General features: G+C 41.7%; 1 long non-coding RNA gene across 1 annotated transcript in view; it reads right to left on the bottom strand.

Annotated features, from left to right (window-relative positions):
• Positions 1-17,974, bottom strand: part of LOC147655163 (uncharacterized) — a 31,145-nt gene extending 13,171 nt beyond the window's left edge. Inside the window, exons 1-4 of the long non-coding RNA XR_015282006.1 lie at positions 16,620-17,974; positions 15,431-15,496; positions 14,989-15,099; positions 273-322 (exon numbers count right to left, since the gene is read on the bottom strand). This is a non-coding gene — a long non-coding RNA (uncharacterized LOC147655163). The remainder of the gene's footprint in view (positions 1-272; positions 323-14,988; positions 15,100-15,430; positions 15,497-16,619) is intronic.
• Between the last annotated feature and the right edge of the window lie 4,064 nt (positions 17,975-22,038).

Genomic DNA, 22,038 nt, shown 5'->3' with positions numbered 1-22,038 from the left:
AGTGACAACAAAACCTGCCACTGAAAGGAAGAAGGTGACTTTATACTGTGGAGGAGACCAGGTGAGTAACTGCAAATGTATGAGTTAATCCATCATCTCATTCCATTCATTAATCCGGTCACACTTTTTATTTTTTAGTTCTGACATTTAAGTCAGAATCCACTTTCCAAAAGCTCCCTCACCTTTCCAGTGGCTGGAGAAGAAATACTGAATTATGCCCAGATCACACAGCTTAGCCCAGTGATTGCACAGCTGGACAACAGGCACTTTACCTTCTCCTTCAGACTCACAGGCTCTTGAGGTGTGGGTAAAATCCTGGCCCCTTGGAAGAGAAAAGAAAAATTCCCAGTAATCTCATCAGAACCAAGGTTTCCCTGCTCATATATGCTAACTAGGAAAGCTTAGAAAAGCAGCAGTTCTGATTAGTTTGGGGTTACTTTCTATCTACATTCTCTCCCAAGCTTGCTAGTATTTTCTTTAGAGTGTGACTAAACCTCAGATGAGAACCCCACTCCTGAATCCATGTCCTTGAGATGCTGCTAGGGAAATAAAGTCGAACCTGTGGAGAAAGTATTGCCCAAAACCTCAAGTTGCACTGGTAAAATACACTGCTGGTAAAATACCTGTTTCTGCTTTGCTTTTTAATGTTATTTTCCTGGTCTATTTTATGCTACCACATTTTGGTAGTACCTGAGTGATATCCTGATGAATCAAATTGACCAAAACTGAGAGCACTCACAGTGCCCAAGAAAGACAGGTTTCTATCTGCCCTGTCTTTGGGAGTTACCAACCCTGCTTTGATGGAATTTTTACCCCAACTGCATTGATTTGTGATTTTAAGATAAATTGACTTCATGTCTTTTTGTTGCTATTTAGTATAAGGTAGGTTGGGCTTTGGCAGGGTTGGAGCCTTGAGAGGACATGGTCATTACAGTATAAAGGTCACGAGTTTTCCAAAGAAACTTGTAGTGTTTCCCACTGATGCTCAGACCCTTTAATGCCTGTGGAAGACCTTGCATGTTCAGATCCTTTTGCCAAATAATAGTTTATTTTTCAGCTGTCTCTTCCCAGCTCCATAGCAATGCAGCTTCAGAATGAGCCCTGTGTGTCCACAGCTTAAACCAGAGGTGGTTGCTCCCTATTTTAATCAGCCTCACTTAAAGAAGTTACCAAAGAATAGACCAAACATCCCCCTGTGTGCATAGAGCTGGGTCAGCACCTAGCACAGAAAAGCTCTAGAGACCATCTGCTATAGTTACCTCTGTAAAGACATTGTTAATATTTTTAAATTCCGATCAATTTAATTTAGTTATTGCTATCTCCTACCCACACTGCACAACACTGAGCTGGCAGTGGAAGAAGAGCTAACAAGTGTTAGAGAGGACAGGCTTGCAGGACTGATGGATTTACAGAAAGCACAGAGTGCATAAAATACTGCTAAATCAACATCCAGCCTGCAATTTTCTTCTTGACTCTTCTACCTTCCATTCCAGACTATGTTCATCTTTATGCTTGCTGCAGTTCTATCTTTTAATCTTTTACCAGCTCATTGTAAATCTTGATATCATTCTAATAACAGAACTGAATCATGCTAAGACAAACATCTTGGCAGGACTGAGAGCTCCAAAACAGGAAGTCTTTAAGATAAGTCCATAGCTCAGAAAGTATCACACAGAGGCCCTAGTAACTCCTGAGCTGTAGAATTAGCAGTTTTGCCAAAAGCAACAGATTTCCTTCTGATCTCAGAGCAACTGTTTCCACACAAATCACATGTGGAGACATTTTATAGGGGTTATGTTATCCATGCCTCTTCTGTTTTCTACTTGCATAGATTCTTGTATTTTGACACTACTTCTCCTCCCATATAAATGACCTTGTAAATTAAATTTATAGCTTCACAACTGGGGTCAGATCAGTACAGTTTGTTCTAGTTTGGAATATGGAATAGGAAGGAGTGTTCTTAATGGGTTTAGGATAGACATTACTGCTTGGGAATGGAAACAGACTCCACCAATCACTAGAACAACAAGCTGGGAATTGGGAATCCCTTATTCCATCTTGGCTGGCTAGGTGAACAAATCATGAAGTCTTTCTGTGGCTCCTGTTCACCCATCAGTAAAAAGGAAATTTGATCATTCCTGTCCTCTTTAGAGAGAGCTGATCTGCATTAAGCACTGACGTATTGACATAGAAATGACTATAAACACATAAATCTAGGTCTCAGCGGTAAATGGTAGTGGTTAAATCAATTCCCTGCTCAGGAGAACGACTCTGAGCCCAGCTCTCCTGTCATGCTCTGGGTATGCTGATCCTTACCCATGCAGTACTTATCAGATACATCCTTGGGGCTGGCAGGCTCTGCTTTGTTCCCACGTGCTCAGTGTGCTTTATCCATTTCCTAGGGGGAACACAATGAGTGCTGCAGATACCGCAGCACTGTTCCCTCTTAGAAATGGAAAAACAGCCCTAATAAAAACTTATGGCAACCACTGTACGTGTCGTGTGCCAGCGTGTAAAGGCTTCAGGAGAAGGGACAGAACATTTGTCCAACTCTTCCTTAACAGATGGCTTGCCAAGCTTCAAGTCTGTGCACTTAAAGATGCCTGATTTCATATATTGCTACTGGATTAATACTATTCATTACTGGAAAGTAATAAAACAATCCAGTAAAATATCTGACTGTACAGACACCATGCAGAGAGAAAAGCTGAAACAGAAGGAGTGTGAGCAGTCAAGAGCCACTAACAAATTTGTTAGGTGCAGAATGCAACAGACAGAAACTGCACTGGCAGTTTTGTCACTGCTAGTGACAAATCCAGAAAATTACGAATTCATAAAAAGCTGAATGTGTTTTTTTCTCAGTGTCTTTCTCAACACTGTTCCCTCCAGACAATTGCAGCATTTTGGCTGCAATTCTTCTGCTACAGAAGGCAAAATTTAGTAAGCAGGACACAAGATCAGGAGTCAGCACACTTGGGCTTTAATCTTGGCTATGCCAGTGACCTGCTTGGCCTTTTCCATCACCCCATGGAAACAACCAGCACCTCTGTGAGTCTTTATTTCTGTTCCTACACTTTGCAAGTCCTATGAGCAGAGCTGTCCCTACGTGTGCAACACATGCAATGCATAACAAATCCCCAGTCTTGGCCAAGGGCCTCAAATACTAAAATAAATCAAATTATTGTTACTAAATGTCAAAAAATGCACTCTCAGAAAAATCAAATGCTTGGCAGAAGACCTGTAAAGAAATGTAATTTTTTTTTTCCATTTTCATTCCTCTCTCTTGTTCAGCTTTCAACTTCATATGTTATTCCTACAAATATCTATCCAAAAAGTAAGAGCCATTCATTGCTTGTCTTTCAGGCCTAATACTGCTGCTGTCCTTACCCAGGTAGTCTATCCATTTTCTACATTAATTTGCTTTTCTCAAGACCCCATCACACTCAGTGGATAATGGATCATGCACTTTACACTGATAAAGGACAAAAACCAAAAAAATAGAGGGCAGTCCAGTACCTTAAGTTCTTTTACATGTTCTCCTGTTTTCCTCTGCTAGGCTTCTTTGTTTTCAGTACCTCAGAATAAAAAATGAAACACTTAAAACCTGTCTGAACAGAATGGCCAAAATAATAAGGAAGAGATATCACATGACTCAATGGAAAACTGAGTTTCATGGCAGTTACACCTTAAAGTTCAAAGCTGTTCCTAGCTCAAATCTGTCCCTAGAATATACCCTGGAAGACGACAGGACTGTCTGCACTGCAGGAAGCTGCTGGCACTCCAATCCAGGGTCAGTTTGGAGCACATTTGGAGGAAAAATGAAATCTTTGTTGCCATTATGATTGTTTTCATTAAATCTGATAGAAGTCTAGACATATTACAATTTACCAGGGGGAAGCAATAGGCAGAATGCAGGTAAAACAGTCAAGGGCTGTATGGCAGACATTGATTATCCATAATCCTCTACATTTTGTCACAGGGAATACAAATAATGTGTGTGTTCATTTCACAAAAAGTATCAAATGGACAGGCTTGAGTGCCTCTGCAGCATGGAATGTGGGGCAGCAGCACCAGCACCCTGATCCTTAGACTCTGCCTTATGGTTGACTCCTGGTTAAAGCTGGACTAGAAACAAACAGGGCTGAGGGCATCTGAAAAAATACTGTTCCTCAGCACTGAGGTCATCTCCTACTCGATCAGCTAGTAGGTAAATTGTGTAACAGGAAAATCCAAGTTGAAATATTTCAACTGCCAAAGATTATGAATTCTTTGTTTTGCTTTGGAAACAAATGCACAGTTGAGACCAGAGTCACAGAGCAGGGAAGACAAAACAAAGGCTTTGTTTGTAAGGGGATGGAACCACTGCTCTCTGGTCAGGGATGAGGTTGGCTGATGTGTTTTCCATAATAGTCAATTGAACAATCTCAGCCCTCAATCCCAGCCAAATACTAATCTGCTGAATTTATTACATTTGTGTTTTCAAATTAAAATTACCATCTGTAACTCTTATGGCATACAACACAGAACATGTGACAACAGAAAAAAAGCACCTCATGACAAGGTGGGCAAATTTCAGGATCTTTAAGGAGCCCAAAGATCTGCACGATGAACTTTTTCTTGCTGAGCAAAAAGTGTAGCAGTTTAATGAGGTTATTTGTTAAAAACCTCTCTGTTCACCTCGGTAATGGGCTGTGCAGCCCAGGTCTGGAAATGTAGTTGGTTTGACCAAAGTGATACTATCAACTCAACAAAGCCAAATTGCAGAGGAAAAATGACATGGTAGCCAGAAATAATACATATGCACACAGAGAGAAGAAAATCCCCAAATCCCTGCTTGGGTTTTGGGGGTATTTGTCTTGTTTTAGATTTCTGCTCTCACAATCATAAACATTCTCAGGACAACAAAAACTGATTCAGAATGCTGTTACAGTGCCTGAGTTGGGTGAAAACCACTGGGTGTTTGGAGTCCTGCAGGCCCACAGCGTCATCCAGCATTTCTGGCCAATCAAGTTGCTGGTGATGTCTTTATGGTCTAATTCTTAGCAAGGCTGAGGGCTTGAACCTTTTTACTCTTTCACTGCTACTCTGAGACAAGTGAACTCTTTAGAAAAGCAGTCTGCTGGAAACAGCAGCTCCATTCATCTCCAGTTGAATAAACTACAAGGTATGAACTCCACTCAGGTACCCACCCCATGCTCTCAGTGTGCCTGGTGCCAAACCATGTGTTTGATAGGATTTCTGCACAGAAATGTAGATGGGTCCGGGCTTAGTGGAAATGTCACACTGCACATGCACAAAGAGGTGCAAATTACCTGCAAAATGATGCAGAGTAAAGCTGGCTTAAAAAAATGTTTTCAGAACAAGTCTGTTGCCAGCAATACTTTTTTATTAAGCTTTTGTCTAAGGGTCTGAAAATCATATAGGTGAATATTTGAATTCATTTTCTAATCAGGGTATCACACAATAAGTGATTCTGTCTTACTGATCCTTGGAGGGCAGGAGTCTTAGGAGCTACTCAGATGGGGTTTTCCACCCCTCCCATCATACCACTGCTTCCAGTTCATATTTCCCAGTACAAATAAAACCAGAGCTGGAGCCCAAACATGCAAGTTGTTGTACAGAGAGTCCATGCTTACAGTGCCCTGTGTAGGCATAAGGCATTGACTGAGGGCATCGGTCTCCTTGCACAGTTGAAGGAGCTGGGCACATTCAAATGACATCAATGGGATGGGATGTAGGTGCTCATCTCTCTCTGCTCTCTAGGAAGAGGTTAACTTGGAAAAAAAACATTAATTTTTTTTCAGCCTTTTAGAGTTTTATTGATGACAAGAGCTAGATAAGAAAAAACCCATGTATGAAGCCAACAAAAAGAGACTTCTATCCTCATTTTGCCAAAGAGAACAAACAAGGCTAAAATAAAATCAGATCATTGATTAAAGACATGTAAAAAGTTACTAGAAAAACTAGAAGTCAAAACTTTTTTAGTTGTTTTTGTTTGTTTGCTGGGGGCTTTTAGTTTGTTTTGTTTAGACCTTCCTCATGGTGAAGTAGGGAGGAAAGTCTCCCACTGTTTCCAATAAACAGCAGTGGAAAGACATCATTGCCTTATTTCACACTTGGTGATTCCTGTCCATTTCTCTGTGAAAAGAACACTGTCCCCCTTTTCTTTCTTCCTGACCTAAGCCAAACACAGAAATTTAGACTACTTTTCCAGTTTTCTTGGCATTTATTCCTTGAGACATTGTTTATGTTGTTAATTTCACTGTGGCCTGATTTTCCAACTGAGATTTGAGAAAAATTTGCAACCAGCTTGATTTAATTCAGTCAAGGTCTCAGACATTACTGCTTCCAGACAAGAAGTAGAAACCATATCAAAGTTCTTAGAGGGAGGGGCTGTTCTGGTTTTTTCCAAGTCTCTAATGTGAATGTTGTACACAATTTTCTCGCTATTTCTGTGTTTAATGGGTTAATTTTACATGAAAAATATCTTCAAATAATGTTTTTCCCTACATAAACAGGAACGCCAAGAGGTACAACTAATAAAACATTTTGGTGGTCTTTTTGTGCATTATAGTTTAATTTTTTAATGTTATCTATGTGCAGTCCAGGATGATGAACAAGTAAATAGTTAGCAGGTATTGAGTGAAATTAAATATATTTTTCATCCTTTCCCAGGATAATTCAAATTCTACCAAGTTTTAATGGCTGGGAGTCATAATGTTCTGTTAAATAATTGCTGTGTATATACATAGAGATAATGCTATGGCAAAAGAGGTCAGGACCAAGGATAAAATTTAGTTGAAATACAAACTTTCAAAGATGTAAAGGTAGATATGCAACAAGGCTGAAGTGGCTTATTCAGTAGATTACTGATCCTATTTAAAACCAGAAAGGAGATCTTTGCCACACACTGTTTTCCAGCAAGCAGCACAGACTCTCAGGTGCACAGCAGAAGTTTCCTTCTCAACTCCCCAGAGGTAGAGGAGCACCTCTAGGGATTTTTTCCACCTTCCAAAAAAGAAACATTCAGAAAACACAGTTCAGAGGGCTCCTAGTCTACATATCTTTTTCTCCCTCCATCTCTGGTGGTTTTTTGATCACATGTACAAACATAGTTTGTACTCTCTCTTAAACCTCTCTCCTTCCTCTCTCATAAACCTAAAGATTCTCCCTTGTTTGTCATGCTGTTTCAAACATCTGCCCTGCAGCAATCACTCCCTGTCCCACAGAAATCTCAGCAGGAGTCAAAGGAACTTTTTCATTGCCACTGCCAGTATTTCCCATGATTTTGCTGGCTGCTGTTTATTTGTAGATGCTCTGTGGAGCAGAGAGAGTTACCAAGATTGATATTTGTGTTTTTAAGTTGCTATTAACATAATGGAAATGATGTGTAACTCCCATCTCCCCAGCCATCAAGAGGCTGTCAGCCTTAGTCAGTGTCCCAACGCCCTCTCACTCATCCTCCTTAAAAGCAAATGAGTGGCTCTGTGTCTGTTGTTTCTTCCAGAGGCAAGCCCAGCAGGGTCCTCCTTCCCTCTAACTCACTCTCATCCAGAGGTTTGTGTTTTAGTAACTTGAAACATCCTGTAAAATCTATCAGGATTAGTTTCCAGTATAGAAGCACTTGTACTTGATCCAAGCCAATCAAATGTTCCTCAGATACTAAGCCCCAGGGTTTAAGGGAGCACACCCAACATATTAAGCAAAAATGACCTTCTTAGTACGGCTACTACATTCTCCTTTCTGACCCCTTTTGACACAATTTTGGCTGAGACAAGACTGAGAGTTAAAGCCATTGTGAATAGGCCAAAAATAATATAGTAAGAGTGTCTCTGATGTCACCAGGATGTTATATCCTTAGTCAAGAAAAGCAGGGTTTAGATGGAACTGGACATTTTTTACATATTAGTAAAAGAGGCTTTTTAGTAGATAACATTTGGCTTGCCAACTCATTTTTCAGCCTTTCCCAATGGAATTAGTAACCAAATAAAGGGTTTCAGGAGCTCCCATGATAATCAAACACAAGCCAGAACTTACAAGTCGTGTATGACCTGGCAGTCCAGAGGTTATGGTGAGTAAGAAGTTAGACCACAGAAAACCGAAGAACAGGAAACTTTCAGTCTAGTGTTGATGGAAAAGCTTTGGATTAGATGGATGCAGTACTGAATAACTCATTTCAAAGCAAACAGCTCTACCAGAAGTTTCTGCCCTTTTTATGGAGAAAAGGCTGAAGATGTATGATGTAAGAATTCAGGAGTTACATTAAGCTGCAAAGTCTTACTTTGAGTTATGTACAACAAGAACTGGGTTTACACAGCTCCAAGGAGTGACTTCCCCTTCTGCTATCCGCAGGCTCCATTGACTGACTGACTTCCTCAATTTCTAACCCCAGTACTTATTATTCCATCAAAGCTGGTTTGATGCTCAGTTCATCTATATGTACAGGCAATTTAATGGAATTTCTGGAAGGCCACGCATGTACAATACTTAAACAATTCATTCCTCTGTCAAAATCACTCTTTCTGTGCAGCCACGGAAAGAACTTCTTTTTCCACCAGTGGCAATTCCAGAAACATCCAAATGCTGACAATTTAAAAAATAGCAAAGATTTTCAGTGGGATTAAAATCAATTTAATCCAACATTCCTCCATTCTCTGAGAGGGGTCTTAAAACTGGAATATTGCACATAAGCATGAGCTTCTCTTGTTGACAGATATCGAGGGGCAATAAAAGAACAACTCAGAAATGTCTGTACCCACAGCCACTTATCAGACTGTGCTGCCTTAGTTTCAGTGTTAGCTTGGATCCAGGTGAGCAGGTTGTTAATTTTAATCCTGACCACTAAAATGCAGCACAACTTCTCAAAGAAAAAGGAGGCTAGACTGAAAACAGGAGCTGATTTCCTTGAGTGGGCTTAGGTTTGATTAGATTTCTGAAAATATAATGTAACACTAAAAACAAAATTAAACTTTGACTGAGGTTAGCTCTTTAATTTCCACTGGAATAAAGGCAAAGAAATGTCTCTGCAGTAAAATGAAAAAAACAAAAAAATATTATGAATTGGACAAAAAGTCCAAATCTCACTAGGGTAGTTGTACATTTAGTTCCCATTAATATTAATTGTAAGCATTCATTTATGACAGCATGTGTCATCAGCTGCTGCAGCTCAGCTGATGAGTGGCAGCTTGGTGACTTGAGGCCAAAATCTACTAAGACAGCCTCTTTGTGCTGCCTAATGTTTAAAAGAATGTGGATTTCAATTAATATTGAGGGAACGAAAGGTTAAAGTTAAAGGTTAAAGAATGAATATTTAAAATAAAGCTGACAAAACTCAAGAAACATTCATTCCAAGGAGCAGAGTCCTCCTCACTCTTTCCATTTTGCATAAACCTGTTCTGGTTACCTTTAAGCTTCCACTGAGAAGGCTCCTCATGACAATGATGAGCCCCAGCTCTGCTCTCTTAGGAGGCTGAAATGTGTTACCTGAATTCAAAAGAATCCAGACCTAAGTCCAGACTAATATCACAGAGACATTTCAGTCACTCCCACAAAGCTCAGACTAACACATACTGACAAAACTGGGGACCAGGGAGAGATAAAAGAGGTTTCCACAATGCTTTGCTTGAGTCCTTATCGCAGTTTAATTTTCACATTCTTAAGGAAAAAAAGCCCAAAAAAAAAACCTCAGTCAAAAGCCCAAACCACTAAGTGGCCAGATGCTCTTCTGGTGTGAATTAGCAAAGCTCAAACCCATGTAGTGCCTAGGCTTTTCAGTAATAACTCAGGTACATACAAGACATTTGAGATCTGATTCCTTATTCCAGACAATTATTGGATCCATATTACCATATTCTTACAATAATATCTTTTTTGTTTTAAAAATATTTCAAGATTTTGGTCCAAGGGAAATGAAAGGGGGTGGGATGGGGGGAATTGATTTTTTTATTTTAAAACCTCCATGCTATCTTTTGGTCTTAACTTTGTGGTTTTCTGACATGACATATATTCCTAGATATCAGATGTTGAGAAACATCAGATCACATTGGGAGGCAAATTAAGTTCACTTTCTTCCGAGATCTAGATCACCTGACCTGGACCACAATTACTAAAGCCAATACCCTGTTCTATCATAAAGGTCAGTATTTGCTGATTACACTGATTTTTGCCATACTCAGCCTATAAAACTTGCTTTAAAACCTCTGAGAAAACACACAGTTTGTTTGGAAACGTGGAAATTGCATACTTGGCTGTCACTTCTCTAAGCCTATTTTATAGAATAATTTAAATACTGTGGATGACTCCCTGCTTAAAATCATCACCAGAGCACAGCAGTAGTGCAGGAGGTGTTGGGATGGGAGACAGCAGGACCAACACCATGGTACAACTGAGCCACTGGAAGCAACACAAGGTTATTGTTTGGAAGGAAAGTTTAGTGCAGAAAGGGAAAGGAGGGCATTCCATTCTCTGGAACAGAGATTGGTGTCAAGGGGAAATCCTGCTGCGAGGAATGCACTGAGCCCAGAAACTGTCTCTGTTTTTATTACTATTTATAATTATAAATAAATGATGGTAAGCTTTCAAACTTTCCTTTCACAGCAAAACCTCAAGGTCATGGGAATCACCAATGCCACAAATAGATGAGTGAGATGAAGACATGAAAACCTGCCCTGCACAGGGCCTGTCAGCTACAGGCTCCCATTCCTTCACCCTTTTCTCCCTCCTCCCAGTGCTCCTCACCTCCACCGGACAGACTCACAGTAAGGTGAGCATTACCTCAACGCTAGGCTCCAGCAGAACTGGCAAATTTAAGAGTAAGCCCAGGTTCAGCATGCACTAGGGCACCAGGCTTGCTGCTTCCCGGTGGGATCCTGTTGGATTAGTGCAGACATTCATTTGAGCTCTGCTCTCAGTGCTGCTGGTGATACAACTGAGACTGAGGCTCTTTGCTGTCAGCTGAGGCTGGGATGGGAGCCCATCCTGAATGAGAGCCGTGCCTGGAAGAGCTCTTCAGCTGTGGCCCTTGCAGTCTCAGAGAGGAAAAAGAGGAGTAGGCCAGGAGAAAGAGACACATCTGCTCTGAGTGATGGCAAGTAGAGAGCATCAGAACACAAACACAATTAATACAGCTGGGCTTCCCTGATGGATTGTCTCCTTTGCTGTCCATCACCTTTCAACCTTTTTATCCGGCATGTCCAAATCTTTTAAGATCTTCACATCTTTCATCATTAGAACTCCAAGACTTCCCCAGACAGCCAGACCAAGCCAAGAAAAGATTCTCCTGCCATGTTCTGCTTGCTGTTGTCCTAGCTACTTCCTTTCACATCCACCTTCCTCTTTTTCTGCTGAAGGGAGGTGCAGCTGCCACTCAAACCACACATCTCCTGTAAGCTCTAAAGGGTTCTCTTTGCCAGTATTCAAATGTGTAAAATCATTCTGCTGGGAATTTGGGAACCATTTAAATTTGAGTGAGAGTAAAAGCCCACAAACTACCTTCAAATCATGTAGAAACTCATATAATTTTGCTATATGAATCAGTTTCATTCTTTGCAAAAACAACCAGAGCTTTTTTACTGCAGGCCCTCAGCAATCACAGCTGTTAGATCACACAGCTCAATACAAGGACTCACATTACGAGAGTTATTATAGATAACAGTAAATTTATTATTGAAAACAAGGTGTTCTGTGGCTGCTCCTGAATGGCACAAGGAGTTCTGGAATGAAAATTGCTTGTCTAAAAAATAATTTGAATTTGGACAGCTTGCAATGAACACTGCCATATGCCAATCCCAGGGTGCTCTGCCTGCACAAGAATTACTGAAATAACTTCACTGTCACTTGGGAAGCTCACTGAAACACAGTTTCTTTTGAATGTGTGGAGCTGGTGGGAAATGCTTCCATTTAAAGCAACCTGCAAGTCCCCCAGTATGATCCCCTCCAAAGCCAGGCTTGTGCTTTCCACAGAAAACTGCAACTTTCCATCAGAAAGGCTAAAATACACCCAGCAAAAAGATTTACAGCTTTTCAAATGACAGAGATTCCTCAGAAAAATAAAATGTTTTCAACATCAGCACCAGGTAAAAATTGCCTGGAGCCCTAGGACTAACTGGGCTACTGTTTCCTGCTGTAGTCATTCCCTCTCTGGAGCACTAATCCCAGCTGAGCTGCAAGTTTAGAAACTGCACCACCCACCATGAGTAAGCATTATAGCTGAGTGAAAACTTCCCTCTGCATTTGTTCCTTTGTGCATGACTAACCAGAACATAACTAAAGGTATTATTTTTCTTACCCTCTGTTTTTACAATGCAGGCAGTACAGACAGTTACATTCTAGTGAAAACATTACTCCAGCCTCTACCGTCACTAGTAAAGACACACATGCTCCTTTTTCCTCTGATCTGTCCTGAATGGAGCAGTTTACCTGCAGGTGCCTCTGATTATTTTGTCCTTGGAGCTGCATCCAGCTAAGAACCAACAACTGACACAAGTATCACCACAACCACCAGTTCCTAAGTCAGTATTATCTTCTGTCAAAAGCCTCTTTCTACAGAAAAAGTGCAAACAAGGTGCTTGGAGAGATTAAGGATCAGTTTCTCAAAATTGTTGAAGCACAGGAAGGTTCTCAAAGGTCCTTCCAAAAGTTAAGGATCCAGATCCCTTTGGTAACACAAACATTAAGAATACCTAGATCTCTACTGAAACAGTGAAGCCACAGAAGCATTCAGAAGGACACAGTAACTTTCACTGAAAGTAACATAACACTATATAAGCCCATGTGATAAGTTAATGTAGTAAAAAAAAATAACATAGATGTCATTTCCACTGGAAGAAAAAATATCTACCTTCTGTAATCTTGGCAGCCAATGATGCTCAAAGCCTTACAGAGAAAAGCAGGGTGATCTTTCTTATATGACCAAGAGCCTACAAACACTGGAATTCTGGAGATACAGAAAGTGACATTTGCTGTAAAACTCTGCTGCATAATCAAAGTTTATGATAATGGGGTATTTTGCTTCTGTGGCTACAAAAAAGCAGATTTAAAATGTGAACTGAACTACAAAAAGAATTTTCATTTTGTCAGGACTACAAATTTTGCTGTTTAATTCCATGTTCAATGCCCAGTTGCAGCCAAAGAGAAACAACTCTGCATCTTACAGTTTGTGGAAACATGCACAGAACAGTGAGCTCTAGCTGTACTTTTCTGTATCTGAGGTGCTTACTTCAGAAGCACCATTTTCTCCATTTTACAGCTAAATTCTCTGTTATTTTCCCAGTCTGCTCCTTAAGGCAGTTTGGAAAAGAAAGTCCCTAACTGTGTCATGCACAGTGGAGATGCCATCTCAGCAGCCAGCCAGCTGCAGCTGGGCCAGGTGGCAAACAACACCTAAATGCTGCCTTCAAACTTCTCTCACTCTATCCAGGGAGCCTTTTCCTCACACCAGATAAAATTCTGGGCACAGAAAAGGCCTGGCTGAGGGAGGGAAGGAGAAATAATATGGGATTTCCAGCTTCTTTTTCAGTCACTATGAAAATATCCTTTGAAATAACAACCTTTAAGGTGAAAAAACACTTTTGCTGCTCCAAGATGTGTTTCTTACAGGTTTTTTTCATTTTTAAAGCAGAACAGAACTCTTGTGTGCTTTGGTCATTTGTGAGCCCTGGCAGTTTTCAGGGAGGTTCAGAACTCTGGGATATATAGTTTTATCCCTGTCTTTGGAGGGTTGCTGCTGGGAGACCTCTGAGGACTGAAGGGGCCTTTCCTGTGCCCTCACACAGGGTCCAGGCAGTGGAGTATCAGGGAACTTGGAATTGTGGACGATACAATTAAATCCAGTTCTCAGTTCCCAGACCCACAAAGCCCAGCCATGTCACAACTGAGCACCCTGAATAAAATCTGTGCTTCTCAGAGGACAGAGGACTTTGCTGTACAAGTACCAAAACCTTAGTAGTGACTTTGTTTTTCTCCCTGTCAGCCAGGAGCTGACCCATCCATTACCACAAAGGACATTTATTCAATGTTGATGGAGAAGGAACCTACCACCTACTGAGTCACCCATGCCACATCCTGACACCTGGCTGTGGCCTTGCTGGGGCTTCCACTTCGACATGAATCTACCCTGAGAACAGATGTAGAAAAAGTCTATAATGAAACCTCAAACCACATGACACTCTCCTGGATGGGAGGGTAAACTGCGATCTTCTAAAGTCCATGGACCTCCAGAAGAAAACTGAAATTCATCTGCTTTGCTCTTGTCCAGGTTCAGGGGTAACAACTGTGCATGTCACATCCCAAAGCAAAGTACAAAATTAAGTCTCCTTAAAATCAGAAAAGAAATCATGGCTACAATTTATTTTTTCCTTTAAATTGACTGCACAAAACTATGGGCAAATCTGGCATGGTGTTAGAAGCCTAATCTATCATTTACCTTAACTACCTCTGAAAGTTCATCCAAATTATCATTCTCACAAGACTTTTGAACATAAAATACAGGGTTTTTTTAAAGCTAAACTACAGACACCTCTTACAAATGAAATTCTCACCCGCCGGGCAATGAATCACTCGCCATCCACAGTACACCCCATAGCTGACAAACAAAGCAGTATTTGCCACCCTATTGCAAAACATGGTAGGGCTGTATTTTGGGAAATGATTCTTCACTAAAAAAACATCGTCCAGTGCAGTACAATGCTACAAGAGTCACACAAATATGATGCTACATCCTGTGACTGGCTCTGAAACAAGTGAAAACAGTCCCATTTTGGGGCTGGTGGAAGCACACTCTTTTCCAGGGAGCATCAGCTCATGGGTGAGTTCACTCACCTTTGGCTTGCCTCAGACCACAGTCAGACCACAACCCTTTAACCCTACACTGAGGAGCTCAGTCCCTTAGCAGCTCTCCCACAGGCAGGATGATCCAGCCCCCACCCTTCAAAGGCACTTTCTCCAAAATGCTGACACATGGTTCCCCCAACAAAATCAATATTTACCTACCTAAAGCTGTGTGTCCTTCTGGATCTTCCACATGAAGAAATGAAACAGTTCCATGCTTGAGCTCGGGTCCCGAAACCATAAATGTGAAGTATGAGGGAAGGAAGAGGTAAGCTCAGGAAGAGAAGAACAGAAGGTGTTTCTGTAATTAGCATTTTAAAAAAAAATCTGAATTGCTTGCCTCTTTTAAACTAATGTTTGCAACATTGTAATTTTGAAAAACCTTAAGTGTTGGAAGTGCCTGCAACAGCTGTGCTTCTTCATTTACAGAGTATCAAGAGCATCACCCAGATTATACAAAGTATCAACAGTATCACCCACACCGGCGCATCACTGCACCTTAGAGAACATAGTCCCAAAAGAGAAATTGCCTCACTTCATATGGCAAATAAAATTGTTACTAATGCTTCACTGAATATAAACTTAAGTCCTCTGGGATACTCACTGAATTTCCCCACAACTTTCCAATTTTCCCACAGAAGAATTATTTTTATTGTCACTCAGCTGCATTCTGAAATATAGATGTGACAAGTTAAACAAATTATTTGTTGTATTGCACAGAGCTCACCTTCTCAAAATGCTTAAGGCCTGGCTGGATGTGATCCTGAACAACCTGGTTTAGTGGAAGGTATTTTTGCCCATGGCAGGGTGGGTGGAATGAGATGGTCTTTAAGGTCCTTCTCTATTTAAGCTTTTTATGATTGCGCAGACCCTGCACAGGAGAAGCTCCTGCAAGGACCCATCTTTCAAATTCTGATTTGCAGCCCCTCAAACCATTTGGAGTATGTACATATGTGCCATATGTACATATGTACAGGCACGCTGTAAAAGGACAGAAAAATCACCTCACAGCCACCTTATCCTGCAAAAGAAACACCAACATCCATTCCAACACAGAGATGAAACCAAAATCTGCACCATACATCAAATCCAAAAATGGCAGAGGAGTCTGGCAAGGAGGAAAAGGTGGGATTACTTGGCAGGTTTTGCCTGAGCCACAGCAGGAGCCTCCAGCAGGGCTGCAGGCTGTGACTCCGTGAGGCCTGATTATGAAATCCACCTTCTACTTGCTAAATCAAAACATAAAGACTACAGCAGAGATCTCCCAATTTTGTCTGTAATAGGAATAAGCCACTTAAAAAACTCCTTTTTCTCTAGGTTATGGACTAACTTCAGTGGCTTTGTATGCAAAGCCAGAGCAGCCTGGCTTCAGGGGAACTACTTCATGTTTCAGCCTGATGCTTCAGACTGAATTCAAGCTGAGGGGATGAGGCTATCACGTCAGCAGCATTCTTGCTTAATGTTTTGAGTCACATATTGTATTAGTCACAAGATTCAGTAATTGTCTTTCTATCCTTCTCTCGCTGAGATGAATAACCTCTCTTATGGAGCAGGTTTTCCTAGGTGCTTTTGATTAGAAACAAATGGGTCACCTTCCCAAAAAGCTAATGAGCAGATAAAAAACCCAGCCAGAAGCCTTCACACACAAACACACACACGACTCCCAATGATCCCGCAGTGAAAAGATTTGCTATTTACTTGTGAAAGGAACGTAGGCAGTCTCAGTCCTGGGAGCTGCAACTGCAGTCTGTGGAGCATCAGTGTGCAAACCTCTGGGTACAGCCCCACATTACCTGGATGCAAATCGCTCCAGCTCCATCAAGGCTATTCCACTTGCTCCCCTGCTGTCCAGTAAATCATGCACAGGTTATCCTTCTTGTCCCATCTGGTTATTAATTTATTTAACTAAAAGAAAAAAGAAGGAAAAAAAAAAAAACCAAACAAAAAACTGAGGCCCTTTCCATGTGCAGCCTCCACACTGAAGTAACTTCCACATTTTGGATTACAGCAATGAAAAGATGGGAGCAGCCCATCTGAGGCTTTGCTTCTGTCCTCAGGTCACTCTGGTGCAGGTTGGTGCCAGAGGGATCAGGGAAAAGGCTCCACACTTCAAGCTGTCTTGTAATTCTTCCACTGCTGCAATATTAAGCCATCCAAAAAAACGGGGGGGAAAGTTCAATTTGCACAGAATACCCCAAGTGTCTGTAAGCAGGACACACCAGTACTCCTGGCACATCCCTTGCTTTTTAAATCATTTTTCAACTTTACAGCTCGGTGGTATAACAAAAACAGCTGCACAAGTTTGTCCTATATTGCTCCCTAATTTGTGCCTCCCTGTTTGTGCCTTCTCTCCCTGCTGCTTGCTGCTGAGCAGCTCTTCCACCCCCTCTCCTCACAGCACACCATGAGTTTACAGGTGCTGGTGGGACAATCTCACAAATAAACACTAAATGTTTCAAAGAGTTGCCTTTTTTCCACATAACTCTTTCTAAAAATAAGGTATCACATCCACATGGGTCTTAGTTCACCCTGCCACGTTTTGCAGGTCTCCTGCACATGAGTATGCCCTGCTTGCTCCTTGTTCTTACATGTGTTCCTGCACCTCAATCCAAATTTCCCAAGTCTCTCTCCTGTCCTTTTTTTGGGCTCTTCCTCACTATTTTCACCACAGAGTCTGGAGGCAGGTGGTGGAGGCAGCAACTGGGTGGCCCTCAGCACCCTGAGAGGGGAAACACCACAAGATTCCTGCTGGGCTGGCCGCAGGGCTGGACACAAAATCAGCATTATTTCTTGGGAGGCTTAGATTAATTTTTAAATTTTTGAGGAAAACCTGGACTTTCTCTACGCCCCAAGCACCTCCACTCCAAGCCACGGGTACAAACCCCGCATCGGCAAAGTGGCGGAGAAGGAGTCAAACATGGCTGCCCTCCCTGAGGGGAGCCCGCCGAAACCCACCCTGTGAGGGCAAAGCGCCGGGGCCTCATGGCTGCCTTGCCGCCCCCAAACCCCTCCCCAGATACCTTCGCCTCAGTCCCAAAGACCCTCCCCACCAGGAGTTTTTTTGGATATTAGGAAATAGCGATGGGGACACTCGTTCGCCCTCGGGACGGAGCGGAGCTGCACCGGCTGCGTTTGCAGTCGCAGCGGGCTGCAGTGGGGGGAAGGCGGGAAGCGATTTCCCTCAGGGGCTGGAAGAAGCCGGAGGCAGCCCGGAGCAGATCTAGCCCAGGATTTCCCTTTCCAGGGAAGTAAATACTTGGTGTATTGCAGCACCATCTGCTGGTTCCTGTAGATGGGACACACAGGGATCTCCCAAGGGAGTAGAAAGGAATAGAAGTTGGAGGGGGTTTTGCGTAGTTTGTTAGCGTGAGCTTTTCCTGAAGATTTTCCTTCTTGTAAAGGCATTGGGTGTCTCTAAATAAGCGGTATAAGAATCGCCACCACTCAGAGAAAAAGTATACATATTAGTGAAAAATTTAGGGATTTTTTTTTCTGAAGAAGTACTGTAGTCAAAATCCAGGTTTCCCCCTATTTATTCCTATGAAGCAGAGGGTGATGAATCTGCAGAGCTCCTGAGGGAGGATTTTCTGAGGTGACCAACTGGTTGTGAGCACTTTGATTCTTTCTGTATATCAAACTTGGGCTGTCTGCCCTTATTTCTTTCTGCCTGCCCTTATTTCTTTATGTTTGCATTTCATGAAGCCCTAAACCTCTGACCCTGTGGTCCTGTGGAGGGGCTCAGCCTGCCCACCCACAGCCACCATCACTTTACTAAACCCTTGCTCCCTTCCAGTGGTTCCTTTTTCCAGCCGGTTTCCTTCCTGGGCTTGATCTGTCCCAACACTTGAGGTCATGTTGGTGAGCTTTATTGAAAGTTGTTCCTCGCTGTTAATTTACAGCCTGGTGAAGGCAAAAGGAAGAGGTTGGGATTTTTTCCCCTCTCAGTGGTTGATTTGAGATAATACAAATATGAAGAAATACATTACTTTGAAATTATGTTCTATAGAGAGGGATGGCGCTCACATATTTTGCTTGTTTAAAATTCAAGTACAATACTAAATTAAACCATGACTAAACAAAAGAAGATTGGTTCAACCATGTAGAGCATTTGAAAAGAAAAAAAACTTCCCTTTACAGGGCCCAGCAAATGTCCAAGGTTCAAACAAAGTACGAGGTGCTAACGAAAGTAGTCTTGACAAACCTTGTTTTCCTGCACAGGGGCTCAGTACATAATGATTTCATTCAGCAGCTACTGTTCAAGCATGGAAAGTGTTGGTAAAGAAATCCCACAGAGATCAGACAACCATTTTCCTAACTTAAGCTTCCCCCTCCGCTCCTCCCCCTGTTTGCCTTTCGGGCCTCTGCCAGTCATAACATAAATATTCATCAGCTGATATTTGCAGTAGCTGTGAAGTTATGAATGAGGCCAAACGCCTTTCCCTCCTGTCCCATCTGCAAAATGGCAGCTTCTGGTCTTAGCTCATGGTCAAACGACACTTTCCGAAATCCCCAAAGTGCCCTTGCAGGCTTTTCAAATTCAGTCGGGCTTTTAATGCGCAAAGCAGAAATGCTGTCTACCTAATATTTACCCTGGGATTACTGAAATATATATATATATATATATTACTTTGCTATGCTTTAAACTTTGCGATGCCTTGACGTAATAGACAGAAGTGTTGGCAGCTCAAAATGTTGGTTGGTTTATTTCAGGGGACATGACTGCTGCAGGTTTCCTTTCTGAATTGAATACCAGACACTTGAACCATTTGTTGTGCAGAAAAGAGAAACGGCTTTTATTCTTAATGCTGGTTTCTTAACCACCTGGGTGCTGTCAGAAGGAGCTACATGCACAGGAAAGCATTTTTAATAAGACTTCTTTAAGCCTGTCTTAAGCCCTGGATCCTGAAAAATGGAATCCCCACTGCCTGTCATACGTGTTTTCTCTCTGCAGATTAGTGAGGGGCTGCTGCTTTAAAAATGTTCCATTCTCACAAAGCCTGGAATTATGTTCTCAAACCTACGAGGGTCAGCAGGACATCTGATGAAGCTACACCAGCAAAGTCAGAAGCAGAGACATTAGAAAAACAAGGTGACATTGCAGAACTTTAATGAGTCTAATTCAGCAAGGTATCAACACTGGATCATAGAGCATTAAAAATCCTAAATTCCCAGAGCCATTGGGAAGTCCTGGTGAAGAGGCTCAGCACCATTCAGGATCAGGAAACTGTAATACCTTTTTGTAGCTTGGGTTGCACAAATCAGTCATACAAACTATTCTGTCATATCTGATTCTCATAGATTCAGCCATAAATAAAAAAAAAATACTACTAAAAACATCACCTTCTTAAAGGAAGGTGATAGACTTAGAAAGCTTTAAAGATGTTGCAATCATCCCATTTGATTCTGACCATGAAAAACCAGAACATTTCATTCAACAAGTTTCCAATAGTCTCCAATATCTTTTTGGCCAAAATAGAGCATATCTTCTAAAAAAAACAAACTGTATTTCATTTGAAGACTACAAAGGACCATTTACCACATCCCTTGAGAACATTCCAACACTCATAATCCTGGTGGCTAATAAAAAATCCCCTCGTGCTTTGTTTTTAATACCCCATGCTTCAACTTTCAGCCACAGCAACCCTGTATGTTCTTTTTTGAGATGAAAGAGCCTCAAAATTGTCTCGCTTGCCCCTCCAAACCACGACCAAGTACTCTCTCCATTTTTTACTGATCAGCTATGTACACTTCTTGGAATATTTGCAATGGCAAAGGCTGCAGACATGTTGGGTCCTGCATGGCAAAAAGGTTTCACCTCTGGGAAATCAGACACAGGTTCACCATCAGGACATAAGTGAACTCTAAAATGTCGTGATCAGGGCAGGAAAAATTAAAAGGCAGATGTTGAATACACACCTTAGCGTGGCTGCTCTGCTCCCATATACAGGTAACTGCTTGGGGTGTGCACATTACACACAAGATCAACAGGCAGCCCCTTAGCCAGACACATGTGCAAAGTTTTGTTTTACAGACCTAAATCACGTGCTGGAATGGACTTAGGATTGCTTGATTTGGAAAATTTAAATTCACAAATGGAAAACATTTCACTAGGAATTTCTGCTTTTGACAACAAGCATCCCCTAAAGTTACACTTTAGTTTTTTTGCACTACACCAAAAATCCAACATTCTCACAAGGCTGATGGTCCTGTTTCCATCAGATGTTTCCATACTGTTGAGCTGCTTAAAACCATCTTGTTGGGGCAACAGAAGTGTCTATGTGACAGCACAAGTGAAGAGTAATTAATTGACACACTTCACCAAACACTCAGATATTGGGATGAGCTGTCCTAGCATTTACCATGATGATGTGGCACAGCAGGATGGAGTAACTATGGCCAGCACTACAAACAAAAACAAGGGGGGACAAAACTAATCAAAGTGACACCTCCTCACACCCAGTGAGGCAATAGAGTCTATGCTAATTACAAGTAGAAAAGGAAAGAGAATTTCTCCATAGCCATTTTCTTATGGGACTGGGAAGATGGGACTGATAAAGGCTAGCTCAGGATGCTCTCTCCTGTATTCCCATATATTAATATTCGTAGCAGTAGGCATATTGCTTCTCCTGTGTTAATAACCAAAAAGCTTCTCAGAGGCAACAAAAATCCTCTGAGGTAAATTATCCAGTGCACAAATTCAGAATGGAATGGTTGTGCTGCAACCACAGCTCTAGAAACCAAGGCATCAGCCACAGTGTTGGCTCAGACACACTTTATGTTGCAGCCAGTATCTTTGCTCATCACATAGTCCTGAAGATTTCCAAGCACATCAGTAAACAGCAGCACAAATTTATAAAAGAGCTCAGGGGCTGCATGTGCTCTACACTTCCTTGTTCTTTGGATGCACTCGATATCCTCTATAATAACTTGACAATATGGTCCCATCCATATCAGAACAATAACAGAAAAAGGATTGAGAATCAAAAGGAAACACTTTTTTCATCTTTTTATCTTTATGGTAAAAGGGCCTTTCTGCAATACATCAAAAGTATGTTTTTATGTTTGCAGAGGGGACATGTACACCCAAACCCAACACACTTGAAACCCATAAAAAGCAGAGCATGCAGATGGCTGAACTGTCTGGGTTGATGCTCATTAACATACCAGCCAATTATTTCAGTTGGGTGTGGTTTTGTAATCTGTTATGCAGCA

Source organism: Cyanistes caeruleus, chromosome 2, assembly GCF_971803275.1.
Source record: "Cyanistes caeruleus chromosome 2, bCyaCae1.hap1.1, whole genome shotgun sequence".
Classification (NCBI taxonomy): Eukaryota; Metazoa; Chordata; class Aves; order Passeriformes; family Paridae; genus Cyanistes; species Cyanistes caeruleus.
The sequence above is the reverse complement of the archived record's forward strand: the minus strand, read 5'-3'. Positions and strand labels throughout refer to the sequence as shown.